General features: G+C 36.2%; 2 long non-coding RNA genes across 3 annotated transcripts in view; one reads left to right on the top strand and one right to left on the bottom strand.

The window, feature by feature from the left end:
- Positions 1–13,380, bottom strand: part of LOC145534207 (uncharacterized) — a 178,644-nt gene that overhangs the window by 114,813 nt on the left and 50,451 nt on the right. The window lies entirely within an intron of this gene.
- The window catches only part of LOC145534208 (uncharacterized), a 50,768-nt gene that overhangs the window by 33,402 nt on the left and 3,986 nt on the right, over positions 1–13,380 (top strand). The gene's annotated exons all lie outside the window — the stretch shown is intronic.

Here is a 13,380-nt window from a genome sequence, read left to right as displayed (position 1 = left end):
GACCAAGGTAAGGAGCAGCAGCTTCACTTTGCTGGAGCAGCTGTGAAGAGATACCCCACGTCCAAGGTTAGAGAAACCCAAGTAAGATGGTAGGTGTTGCGAGAGGGCATCAGAGGGCAGACAGACTGAAACCACAATCACAGAAAACTAGCCAATCTGATCACATGGACCACAGCCTTGTCTAACTCAATGAAACTAAGCCATGCCATGTGGGGCCACCCAAGATGGACGGGTCATGGTGGAGAGGTCTGACAGAATGTGGTCCACTGGAGAAGGGCATGGCAAACCACTTCAGTATTCTTGCCTTGAGAACCCCATGAACAGTATGAAAAGGCAAAAAGATAGGACAATGAAAGATGAACTCCCCAGGTCGGTAGGTGTCCAATATGATACTGGAGATCAGTGGAGAAATAATTCCAGAAAGAATGATGGGATGGAGCCAAAGCAAAAGCAATACCCAGCTGTGGATGGGACTGGTGATAGAAGCAAAGTCCAATGCTGTAAAGAACAATATTGCATAGGAACCTGGAATGTTAGGTCCATGAATCAAGGCAAATTGGAAGTGGTCAAACAGAAGATGGCAAGAGTGAGTGTCAAACTTGGCATAGAACGTGGAAAATGTTAGAGACTTGGCTAAAAATTTTACTTTTTGCCCAAAATGGTATGGGATATTTTAGATGGGTTTGGAGGAGAGAGAATGTTCCTGAAAGGTCTAAATTCCTAAGGATTCTGTCTCTCTTGTGTTGCTCTAAGCCTTCACTGACATTTACCGCTTATAGAATGGTAAATTCTATAAATGGTAATAGAATTGGTAATAGGCAGTTATCTATTACTAGGTAATGGGTAATTATCTATAACTGGTAGTTACCAGTTATAGAATTGGTAATAGGCATCCCAGTGAGTCTCTCAAGTTACATGTTAAGCCCTCTTATTTTGTGTAAGCAACTCAATAATTAGTAAATAGTGTTGATGCTGCTCAGTTGATGTGTCATGTCCAGCCCTTTGTGACCCCATGGACTGCAGCCCACCAGGCTCCTCTGTCCATGAATATTCCAGGCAAGAATTTTGAAGTGGGTTGCCATTTTCTTCTCCAGGGGACTCTTCCTGACCAAGGGATCAAATCTGTATCTCCTGCATTGGCAGGCAGACTCTTTACTACTGAGCCAACAGGGAAGCCCCATAAATAGAATGATGCCTTTTTCTGCCTGTTGGCTCAGGAGCAGGAAATTTTCAAAATGGCCAGGTATCAGTTTCAACATCCAATTTAACTAGGCCCTTGTGATGATTAATGTCAAGTTGGAGAAAATTGTGTCCTAACAATAGTGAGTCTTCTAGCATGAATGCATGAATACATATTATGGCTCTGTGTATTTAGATCATCTTTGATTATTTCATCAATTTTGTAGTTTTATGCACACAGAGTATGTATCTAGCTCATTAGATTTATATCTAAGTAATTAATTTCTCTTTTTGGTGCTATGGTAAATATTTTTAAATTTTATTTTGTTTTTACTCTCTATACTTGCTTCCTAAATTGAAGTTTAACTTGAAGGATTGCGCACAGAGGATGCATTCATATATTACAAGGCAATAATGAATATGTCAGCCTAAAGGATATTATGCAAGTATGACTTTTCAAGTTTCCCTGTTTCTAATGATGAGCCTAGTTTGGTACCTAAATTTTGTGATGTCTTTTGTTAAGTCACGGGATGAGGCTCATTAAGCTTCTTCGATCTCAGACAGTATCTCCATAAACTTCAATGTAACTATTTTTATGGTTATAGAAACATCTTTCAGTAAATTGTCACATGGGTCTAATACCAGGTTTCCTTGGAAAATATTTTACTACTCCTAAAGTTATAATGGGGTTCCCAAGTGACTCAGTGGTATAGAGTCCACCTGCAATGCAGGAGACGCAGTTTAGATTCCTGGGTCAGGAAGATCCCCTGGGGAAGAAAATGGCAACCCACACCAGTATTCTTGCGTGGATAATTCCATGGACAGAGGAGCCTGGTGGCCTACAGTGTATGGAGTCACAAAAGAGTCGGACATGATTTAGCGACTAAACAACTACAAAAATATGCTCGTGGGCAACCCACTCCAGTACTCTTGCCTGGAAAATCCCGTGGATGGAGGAGCCTGGTAGGCTGCAGTCCATGGGGTCGCTAAGAGTCGGACATGACTGAGCGACTTCACTTTCACTTTTCACTTTCATGCATTGGAGAAGGAAATGGCAACCCACTCCAGTGTTCTTGCCTAAAGAATCCCAGGGACGGCGGAGCCTTTTGGGCTGCCGTCTATGGGATCGCATAGAGTCGGACACGACTGAAGCGACTTAGCAGCAGCAGCAGCAAAGCATGTCTTACTGTGCTTTCTAATGCAACTGTGTAAAAATAGTCTGTTTATGGACTGCTCCATTAGTTCAATATCTGAAAGAAGCTTAGCAACTCAGTTCTGACTGGGAGTTATGGTAACATACTCCTTGATATAGTTAGGGTTTATTTTGCTTTAAAATGTCACTTTTTAACAGGATAAAATAAAATAATGAGTAGAAAGCGTATTTCTAGGTGACTTTTTATTTCCATAGAGTACTCTGACAATTGAATACTTTATCTCAGCATTGTTAGGTCTTTATAAAGCTATCTTTATTCACATCATCATAATGACCAATATGAGATTCCATTTGCTCTAAGTATCATGGAAGAATTGTAGATGTATGGGAATCAATAATACCAATAATACTGTGTATTAATGCTACAAATGCAGAGTCAGAAAAAAGGTCAGATTCAAATCTAATAGATATACACCTAATAGATATGTATGCATTTTGCCTCCATTTTTATTGACATTTTGTTACTTTGATCTTTATAAATATTACTAAATCAGCAACTCCATTGAGTTAGGAAGCATAGTAATATATAAAAAGTTAGGAAACTAAATTATTCCCCATATAATATTTTAAATTAATCCATTACTTTCATTTTAAAGGTGAAATAGTTTTGAATAAAGTGCCATCAACCATTACAGAAAATTTGTTCTCTGAAATTGCTTGATTTAAGTTTCAGCCATCTCTTTGTGGAAAACCAATGCAGTGACCCCATGTAGAAAATGCTAAATATGTAATGAAGTAGGGATGCATTTAAATTTTAGTTTAATAAAATACCAAAGGAATATTGAAATACAATATCAGTAAAAATGTAAATCTGGTGATTTTCCTGTTTTAAGGTTTTGGGTAACAAGATGAGTTTAGTTCTCAAGTAATCTTAAAGAATGCCTTTTGCACAAACATAAACTTGAAGAAAAACTCTGAATTTATTTGAAAGTCATTCACTATTTTAATTTCCTATTATTTTTTCCAGTTATATATATTTTTTTATTTAGTTCTTTTCACTCAATTCTCAGTCATCTCTCATTCATCCTTGCCTGGTATTGGAAATAAAATTTACCTACATAAACACACACACACACAGAGAACAAGATTGGATGTATAGTTTAGAAGAAGCATAACCAAAAGAAAAGATAATAAGCTAATACTTTCAAATATAATAACTTAGAAACTTTTTAAAAGCATCTTTGTCTAATTTCCATCCAATGATCCAAATCTTTAACTTCTCATCAATGTGGAGTGTATTTAAACATTCTGTTGCCTCAGTCAACAGAGCCAAGGTTGTAAGGTCGGTTGGTCCCTCAAGTGTAAAGAGTTGATGTACCAATGTATGATCAATTTCATCTTGAACACTTTTCTAAAGTTCAGTAGTAAAGAATGTCATGCATTCACTAATTTTGCATGAAAATATGTAATAATGAAATAAAGGAAAATTTATTCTACTTACTGAGCACTTGAAATGGGATGGTAAAAATTGTACCCATTCAAGAGAAATAATGCTATTCAAAAAGTCTGCATAGAAAAATATAGTACTCCAAGTAAGAAAAAGGCTCTTACACTAATTGTTTGAAAGTATTCCATGGAATACATACTATCAACAGGTCTATTCAGGCCATACAGAATATTTCTAAAAAGCATTTATCTACTTTATGAGCAATATACATGTCAAATAAATATTAAAGTCACAAATGTATTTCTTTAATGCTAGAAAATGTTTTTTGGCTTTTATTTTGTTGTATAGTTTGTTTATCTCATAGAAAAAGAGAGCCTGGTTTCTAAGGCGAGTAAGTTAAGCACAGACTTGTCTGAATTTTTTATGTGTGATTATTTACATGGGAACTTACTTATTTTTGTTAAGTAATAGATATGTGATAGATATCTTGTAAATATATAATATAATATTATATTATATTCTGAATATAATATTCTGTCCTTTGCTTGGCCCCTCAAAAAATGTTGGTAGCCAGTCATTTATTTTGAGGAGCTTATAACATGGGGCCATGAACACTCGGCAGCTGATTATAAAGACAGACAAAAACTTTCTGAAGGATGATGATTTGGGTTTATATATTTTAGATACAGTCAGTAAGTCACTCAGAGAAAAAATAGCTTAATAAAATAATCTTGAGTCAATGTGAAGATTTAGATCTCCGAATCTATTACAGAAACATTTAAAAAAAAATCAAAGCAAAATATATGTATATTAGAACTATATTAGATGCATTATATGTATTTATATAATCAACTTTATTTAGTAAAGACTTAAAAATGAATACTTTTTCCTGCACAATATTTGGTAGAACTTGGAACTCTCTTATCTTCTATATAATTAACGGGCAGAGGTATTATCCATCATCTTATTCACTTACCTATCTCAAGTGGCTAGAAGTGTACCTGGCATACAGAGGACAAAAGTGGCTGAGTGGTGAAGAATCTGCCTGCTAATGCAGGAGACATGGATTCAATCCCTGCGTTGGGAAGATCCCCTGGAGGAGAAAATGGCAACCCACTCCAGGATTCTTGCTTGGGAAATCCTATGGGTGGAGGAGTCTGGTGGGCTACAGTCTATGGGATCGCAAAGAGTCAGACATGACTGAGCATGCACACACAGCATATATTTGCTAAGCTGAATGAAGAACCCTGTAAACATGTTTATTTAAAACCATGTGAGAAAAAAGAAAGCATGTCACAAAATAATAATTGCTTTCAAGTTATTTTCTGTGGTTTTACATCCACATTATAAATTACATATGTTTTAAACACATGTTCACTTAAAAGAAAAATGGAAGAATATTTACCAAAGCATAAATAGGAATTTTTATCCCTTGGTAAATAAATGATTGGGCTTTGCAGGTGGCACAGGCTAATGTAGGAGATGTCAGAGACATGGGGTTCCATCCCTGGGTTGGGAAGATCCCCTGGAGAACAAAATAGCAACCCACTCCAATATTTTTGCCTGGAAAATTCCATGGATAGAGGAGCTTGGAGGGCTACAGTCCATAGAGTTGCAGAGTCAGACATGACTGAGTGACTAAGCACACAAATAAATGATTGCATGTTTATGTTTTCTTTCCCTTGGTTTAGGAATTTTTTGGTCATTGTGCAATTTCTTTTTGTAATCAACATACATAAATATGAATTATGTATTCATAATACATAATAATTTCATTTAATCAAATTAATTTTAATTTAAGAAGATGCAACACACTTCAGAAGTGTAATGCTTTTACATTTCAGTTATTTGTTAACATTTAATGGACATCAAATAAAGGTCTGCATAGGATTCTGGCTTTATCCTTGATCAAAACATGAAAGAAGCAAGGCTCAGATACTTTGAGTAACTGTCTTGAAATGATATGGTTGTTAGTGGAGAAACGAGGTTCTAGTAAGACTTTCTGATTGCCAAACTTAGTTCTTTCCTCTATGTCATGCTTCTTAAATGTCAGTGGAAAAATAAAAGTATATATGTATGTGTGTGTATATATATAAATATATGCATAAATTTATAGTAAAAAAGTTCTAAGTACAAGATTCTTTTGTATGTGATACATTTAGCACCTCAGAGGAGGAAATAATTAATCATCAGGTTAACAGAAGCTACCATTTGCTGAAACTGCCATCTTTTGTCCCCAGACAACAGCCCTCTAAAACATTCCTGTTTTAGAGAAAACGGAAGTTCAGAGTTGCCAAATCATTTGGGCTGTGGAGGTCACTGAGTACTTGTGTGCGATGAAGTTGGCAAGGTAGAATGAAGTTTCAATTGTGAAGCGCTTCTGCCATCCTGTAGGTTTGGAATTTAGCCTGTTGACAACGTAGAGTCAATAGGATTTTTGTTGTGTTCTGCTTTGTTGTTTTTAAGAACAGGAGAGCTATCTAATCAAGAGGATAAAAGGAGTAAACAAACATGCATCTTTCTTAAATACACTTGTTCTTTATAAGATATATTGAGGAGAGACTGTTATTCATTCTATTTCCTACATAGATTGTTCTTGTTTCATATTTTATAACACATTTGTCAGTATGTAAAGAGGGGTGTATTCAGCTAAATGTATGTTTGGATTCTTGGAACATCAAAGCTCCTTTTCTATGACATATATAAGCTACTGCGTTACTGAATAATGCTAACAACCATATTTTCTAAAGTTTTTCACAACAAATTTAGGGGTGACATAAGTCAGCCCTCAATAGCCAAGATACAGAAGCAACCTGAGTGGCCATCAACAGATGAATGGATGCATAAGATATATATATATATATATATATATACACACAATGGAATATTACTCAGCCATAAAAAAGAATGAAATTTTGCCACGTGTGATGCTGCAGATGAATCTGGAGAGTATTTTGCTTAGTGAAGTAAGCCACACAGAGAAAGACAAATACCACATGTTTTCACTAATATGCTGAATCCAAAAAATAAAACAAATGAACAAATACACAGAAATAGAAGTGGACTCACAGATACTGAGAACAAATGGGGGGGGGCAAAATAGGTGAAGGGGATTATGAGGGATGAACCTCTAGGCATAAAATAGCTAAGTAACAGGATGCAGCATTTGGCAGAGGGAATAGGGTCCATATTTTATAGTAAATTTATATGGAGTATAATCTATAGATATAGTGAACGACTATGCTGATTCAGACTTCCCTGGTGGCTCAGATGGTAAAGCATCTGCCTACAGTGCGGGAGACCTGGGTTTGATCCCTGCGTTGGGAAGATCCTCTGGAGAAGGAAATGGCAACCCACTCCAGTACTCTTGCCTGGAAAATCCCATGGACGGAGAAGTGTGGTAGCTTACATACAGTCCATGGGGTCTCAAAGAGTCGGACATGACTGAGCGACTTCACTTCACTTCATGCTGATTCAGAACAGGGGAGGGGTAATTTCAGGGGCCTGCCCTGGGCTGAGGGGTGGGTTTGGAGGGAAGTACAGACTGCCTTACTTAGAGGTCCCGCAGAAATGAGAGCAGGGGTGGCTGTTGATGTTACTCTGACAGAGGTGTAGCCATTTAACCACATACGCTGCTGTGAGTGTCTCACTGCTGCTCCCAATCTTATTCCTCCACAATAACATTAGAGCAGGGAGAGAAATTACCTCTTCAGACACTTCATATGCTCTCATGAGGTCCTGTCATGCATGGTTTTGAAAAGCAAAACAATGATTTCGCAATTGCAATGTCTGTAATATTTGCAATCTCATCCCTACCACTGCTTACATTAGGTTAACAGACAAATGAACTCAAATCTTACTCTAGTGGTTACTCCAGTTATGATCTAGTGAATTTTCAACTCTTTATTTCTCAGGAAATACCTATTGCATATGTTGTTACCTATTTGGATAAAGCTTATTGCTGAATTAAACAATGAGGTCTTTAGACTGAGGTGACTTTAATGTCTTAATTGCCTGTAACCAAAACAAAACCTAAAGCCTCAAGATTTAGAAATTGAAACTTGGTGACAGTCAACCAAGAGACTTTCTCAAATAATGCAACTTCTTCAGCCTCAGCCAAAACATTTTTTCGCTTTGCTGCTTTGCTTGCTTGTTTAAATTTGAAATTTAATTTTTTAAATTTATTTTTATTGTATATTGTGGTATAGTTGATTTAAAATGTTTCTGTTCATTTCAAGTGTACAGCAGAATGATTCATTTATACATGTACATACATCCATTCTTTTTCAGATTTTCCCCATACAGGTTATTACAGAGTATTGAGTAGCATTCCCTGTGCTACACAGAGACTGTCTCTCCCAAGTTTCTGTGGGTGGAAACTCCCAATCAGTTCTAATTTGGTGTCACCCAATTAGAATCAAGTTTTGCTCAAACTCAAAAAATGTAATATACTTCAGTGTATCTTTTAACATTATTAATTTTATATGAAAATAGATATTCAAAATTCATCAGTTCTTTCCTCTACATTGGGGATTCTTGGGGGATAATCACTGGCTATCCTTAGGATCATTTCTGTATTCATACACTCCAGAAACATTCATGGTACTGGTCTATTTAAGATTGCATGTTGCAGTTGTCTGTCAAGTTCTGTCTTTTTCATCTAAATATTCTGTTCATTTCTGTTAGGGAAATTTTGCTTTAAGGACTATTTTTCCTATTGTTCTCTCCCATTTCTTCACTTCTTTTTGTGAGGAACTACAAGCAGTCAGGTCAATTCTACTTTTTCCTGTGACAAATACATTTTATTTTCTTTACATAATTTTAATTCCATTATTTTCCAATTAAAAAGGCTCATTATTCTCAACCCCTCCAGCCTATGTTTACAAGAGTGCCTCATTTTATTGTACTGCAGTCATTTTATTGCTAATTTTATTTTTATTCCACATTTGTATCTTCAGTTATGCCAGCTCGTTTTTCATCTCCGTCTGCTATCTTAAAAGCCTTTGAAATTTTATTATTCTTTGGAATTCTTGATTAAAAGAGAAACATGTTTTATAACTTTTAAAATTTTATTCTGGTTTACTTCTCTATTGGCATAGCTACTTCGAGATATTTCTTTGTTACCTTTTATCTTTCATTCTCTGCATTTAAATTTGTGTTTACTGCAGTTTTTTTAAACTCCATGCTTTTTATTTAATATTGGTACTTTTCAGAACATAATTTTTCTTTAATATAAGTTTCTGAAGGGACACTATGATGGTAGTCATTGTAGCTGGTCGAATTTTGGTATGTTTTCTTCAAACATATTCATTGCAACATACATCTGTGTGAGTCTGTCTTAACTAGAATACCAGAAGCAGGTCTGCCTTCCAGAGAGTGGGTGGTAATTTTCATTTATATCTCTTGAGCTCTCCAGAAGTCTCCACCTTGATTTTTTAAAAAATCTGAGTTAATTTGACTTTATTTTATAAAAGAAACCTGTTGTCGAATATAGACGATCATGGTAAGTACTGTAGTTCTGTCACAATAAAGTTTTTATAATAGACAAATTACTTGACCATTTAGATAGAATCAGTTTGAGTCTTTAAAAATTGGAAAAATACATTTATTCAATATGGAGAGTTGTGATGTAATCACAATAATGTATTTTAGTATGATAATATTGAAAAGTTAAATATCCAACCATTTGTTATTCATTTACTCTTTTGTGTTTAGTCCCTAAGTCGTGTCCAACTCTTCGCAACCCCATGCAAGGCTTCCCTGTCTTTCACTATCTCCCTGAGTTTGCTCAAACTCATGTCCATTGAGTTAATGATGCCCTCCAACCATCTCATCCTCAGTCGCCCCATTTACTCTGACTTATTTACTTTGAGTCAGTATCAATGCTTCTCTGATAGCTCAGTTGGTAAAGAATCTGCCTGCAATGCAGGAGACCCCGGTTCAATTCCTGGGTTGGAGAGATCCACTGGAGAAGGGAAAGGCTACCCACTCCAGTATTCTTGGGCTTCCCTCGTGGCTCAGCTGGTAAAGAATCTGCCTGCAATGCTTGAGGACCTGGGTTCGATCCCTGGGTTGGGAAGAGAGTCAGTCTCAATGTTAGGCATTGTGACAAACAGAAAGGTAAATGAGACAGTGTCCGCACACAACTGAAAGCCAGTGGGGCCATGATGTGGAAGATACAGAAAGATGCAGGCACTAGTCCCCCAGCCACTGTTAGTTTCTCTGGCTCACGGCTCGCAGCTGAGCTCCCGTCTAAGCATCAGAGGAAGCCATCACGCAAATCTGCACCCTCTTTTCCAGGGACGTCAGCATCCACTGACTGGTCTATGGGGGAATACAAAGTCCTTCCCACTAGGTATGAAAATGCCGAAAAGCCATGCCACAGAAGACAGAGCTCCTGGCCATTACCTATGTTGCAACTACTCCTGTCAAACTCTGCTTCCCTCATTCTTTCAGAGTTTTTTATTTTTTTCCCTCAAACGGAACTTACAAATTAACTTCCTGTATATACACAACCATCTCTGTTTCTAAACAGGCTTAGATATACGCAAACGACATCCAGCTGCTTAAGGAACTGGGGCGAGGCAAGGGGAAAGCTGTGCATGTGTTGAGGATAAAGCTGGTATTGCTAACACATCACCCAGGATAGCTATTGTTAAATCCCATCATAGACATTAGTTAACCATCCAGAATGAAGCACGCCCCAAGACATTTGGAAATTTGGATTTCAGCAATTCTGTTCTTTATTTTCTTTTTAAAGGGGTGGGATCAGGTGCACAGAACATACATCACAATTGCTTCATTCACTGATGTCATATTTTGATCTATCAATTACCATTACCTACTCTGGTAGCTCAGAGGGTACAAGAATCTGCCTGCAGTGCAGGAGACACAGGTTTGATACTTGGATCAGGAAGATCCCCTGGAGAAGGGCATGGCAACCCACGCAAGTACTCTTGCCTGGACAGAGGCATGGACAGAAGAGCCTGGAGGGCTACAGTCCATGAAGTCACAAAGAGCTGGACACAGCTGAGCAACTAACACTTTCACTTTTTCTTTTCATTGTTATTCTATTTTATATTATTTATTTATTTTTTGCTTTACTAATACAATAGACAGGCAAGGCCCATCAAGCAACCCAATAAATGAAAATTACCAAGATGTTACAATGGACCTATATATACTCCTCCAACCAGGCAACCAATTCCCCCAACATTAACCCTGAGATAACTAATCTGCGTGCGTGCGTGCGTGTGTGTGTGTGTGTGTGTGTGTTGTAAGTATTTAACTAAACAAGTATACTTGGTGTTTGAACAAAGCAGGGGTTAGGGTCACCAATCCTCTGCACGGTTGAAAATCCATGTGCACCTTTACAGTTGGTCCTCTGTATATATTTCCTCCGTATCTGTCGTTTTGTGTTTGTAGATTCAACCAACCATAGATCATTTAATATTTTAATACATATTTATTGAAAAAAGTGCATATATGCACATATATGAACCCACGAAGTTCTTCTGTGTTGATCAAGGGTCAGCTATTTTAGTTTTACTTGGTTTTAAATTTACGTACTTTTTTATTAAAAAGGATTCTCAATGTAATCTGTGGTTTGTTTTGTTACTAAATGTTGTCTCATTGAAATACATTCATGTCTTAATATGAACCTATATTATGTTCAATTTCAATATTGTAAAATTTTTAATTGTATGAATGTAGCATATTTGATTAACTATCATCTGCTCACTTAATATTTAATATGCTTCCAATTTTCTTCCCTTATTATCTACAGTGTTGCTTTGGACATTTTATATATCATTCCTATTGTACAATTCCAAAGGTATTTTCTATGTATATTCCTGGGATACATATACTCACTTCACAAGATAATCCCAATTTGTTTTCCACAGTTATCATACAAATTTACACTCCTACCAGCAGTGTATATAAATTGCTGTTTATTCACATTTTTTGAATGCTTGGTACATTTCTTTTCAATCACAATATTATCAAACTGTGTCATTTTGTCAGCACTAATGGTAAAGAACACGCCTGCCAACGCAGGAGGTGCAAGAGACATGGGTCCGATCCCTGGGTCGGGAAGATCCCCTGGAGAACGGCACTGCAACTCACTCCAGTATTCTCGTCTGGAGAATCCCATGGACAGAGAAGCCTGGTGGGCTACAGTCCATAGGGTTGCAAAGAGTTGGACACAAATGAAGTGACTTAGCATGCACATATTATGTAGGAAAAGGTATTTTAGTATCTCAAATCATTTTGATTTATATATCCCTGGTTTTTGAGCATCTCTTTTTATGTATGTATATGTATATATCTTATAACATACAAATTTATATATATACCCAATTTACACATATAAAGTTTATATATAATGATTGTGTGTATACTTGTTGTATATTAAATCATATATATTTATATACAATTTGTTGAAGTCAGTTGGTAAAGCCATGTTGCACACACAAACTCACACAGATATATGTATGTGATGAACCAACTCATCATTGTGTAGTGTTTAACCTCCTAGACTTTGGAGACAGATATTTGTACAATAGTTTCTCATTCTATTACTATAAGCATGGTTTCCTAATCTGCAAAATAATAATATAATAATTACCTACATTTTATGGGTTATGAAATAATTAAATGATACCTTATAAGAAAGTAATTAATATATTAGCTTGAACAAATGTAAAATAATCAATGAAATTTTGCCATTGATATTGTTAATAGAGATATTTTATGTCTATGCTACATGTCATAAGTTGAACTTACATGTCATGCACTTACATTTTTCCCATGTCCTTCATATATTTTTAATGATTTAATGGTTTTACTTTTAAAATGAAATCTTTCAACTATGGGAGATTTATTCCAGTATGTTTCTTTTTTTTTAATCCTACATTTCCATATAGATTTGAAACACCAGTACCGCATTTAAAAAAGATACACAAAATGCAGCAGAATGGGTGGTTCTGCCTTTTTTTCTTCCTATATCTAATTTTGGAATGATTCAATTGTGGGATACAGGAAGGGAATGAAAATGGCAGAGTTTTGCTTCTTTGTGTTTAAGAAAACCATATTCCCTGAGATGCAGGGGAGAATTGAGTCCATTATTTTGCAGCATTATTGAAAATCACTCCGTATCCCCTCTGGGCTTGTGGAGCAGAGAAGAATTTGAGGCCATCTAGTTACAATAGGGCATTACTGATGTAACACATTCCACTGTAACCTTTCAGCTTGAAAGAAGTCTTATGTGTTCAATTTCTAACTTATTGCTAGGATCTAAACCCTTAGATAGGTCCAAGGATTTGATCTATCTGGATGGACTGTTATTGTTTTCCTTTTAAAAGATGAGGTTGTGGTATTGAAGCTGTTCAGTCCTCTTTAGATAAAACTAACATCAAAAGAGAGGCACACTTTGGCATTCTAGAATCTCTGCTCACCTCAGTCATGCATAGATTGCTTTAGGCACGATAAAGAGAATTAACACAACAATACAGGTAGTTAGTAAACTATTAAAATGTTTCTTCCTGTAAATTAGAACTTCTGCTTCTTCAGTTTTAAATGAGTACATATATAGTTATGT

This window comes from Giraffa tippelskirchi, chromosome 14 (genome assembly GCF_054371585.1).
Source record: "Giraffa tippelskirchi isolate mGirTip1 chromosome 14, T2T-mGirTip1v1.2.pri, whole genome shotgun sequence".
In the NCBI taxonomy this organism is placed as follows: Eukaryota; Metazoa; Chordata; class Mammalia; order Artiodactyla; family Giraffidae; genus Giraffa; species Giraffa tippelskirchi.
Note: the sequence above shows the minus strand (reverse complement) of the source record. Positions and strands in the feature narration are given on the sequence as shown.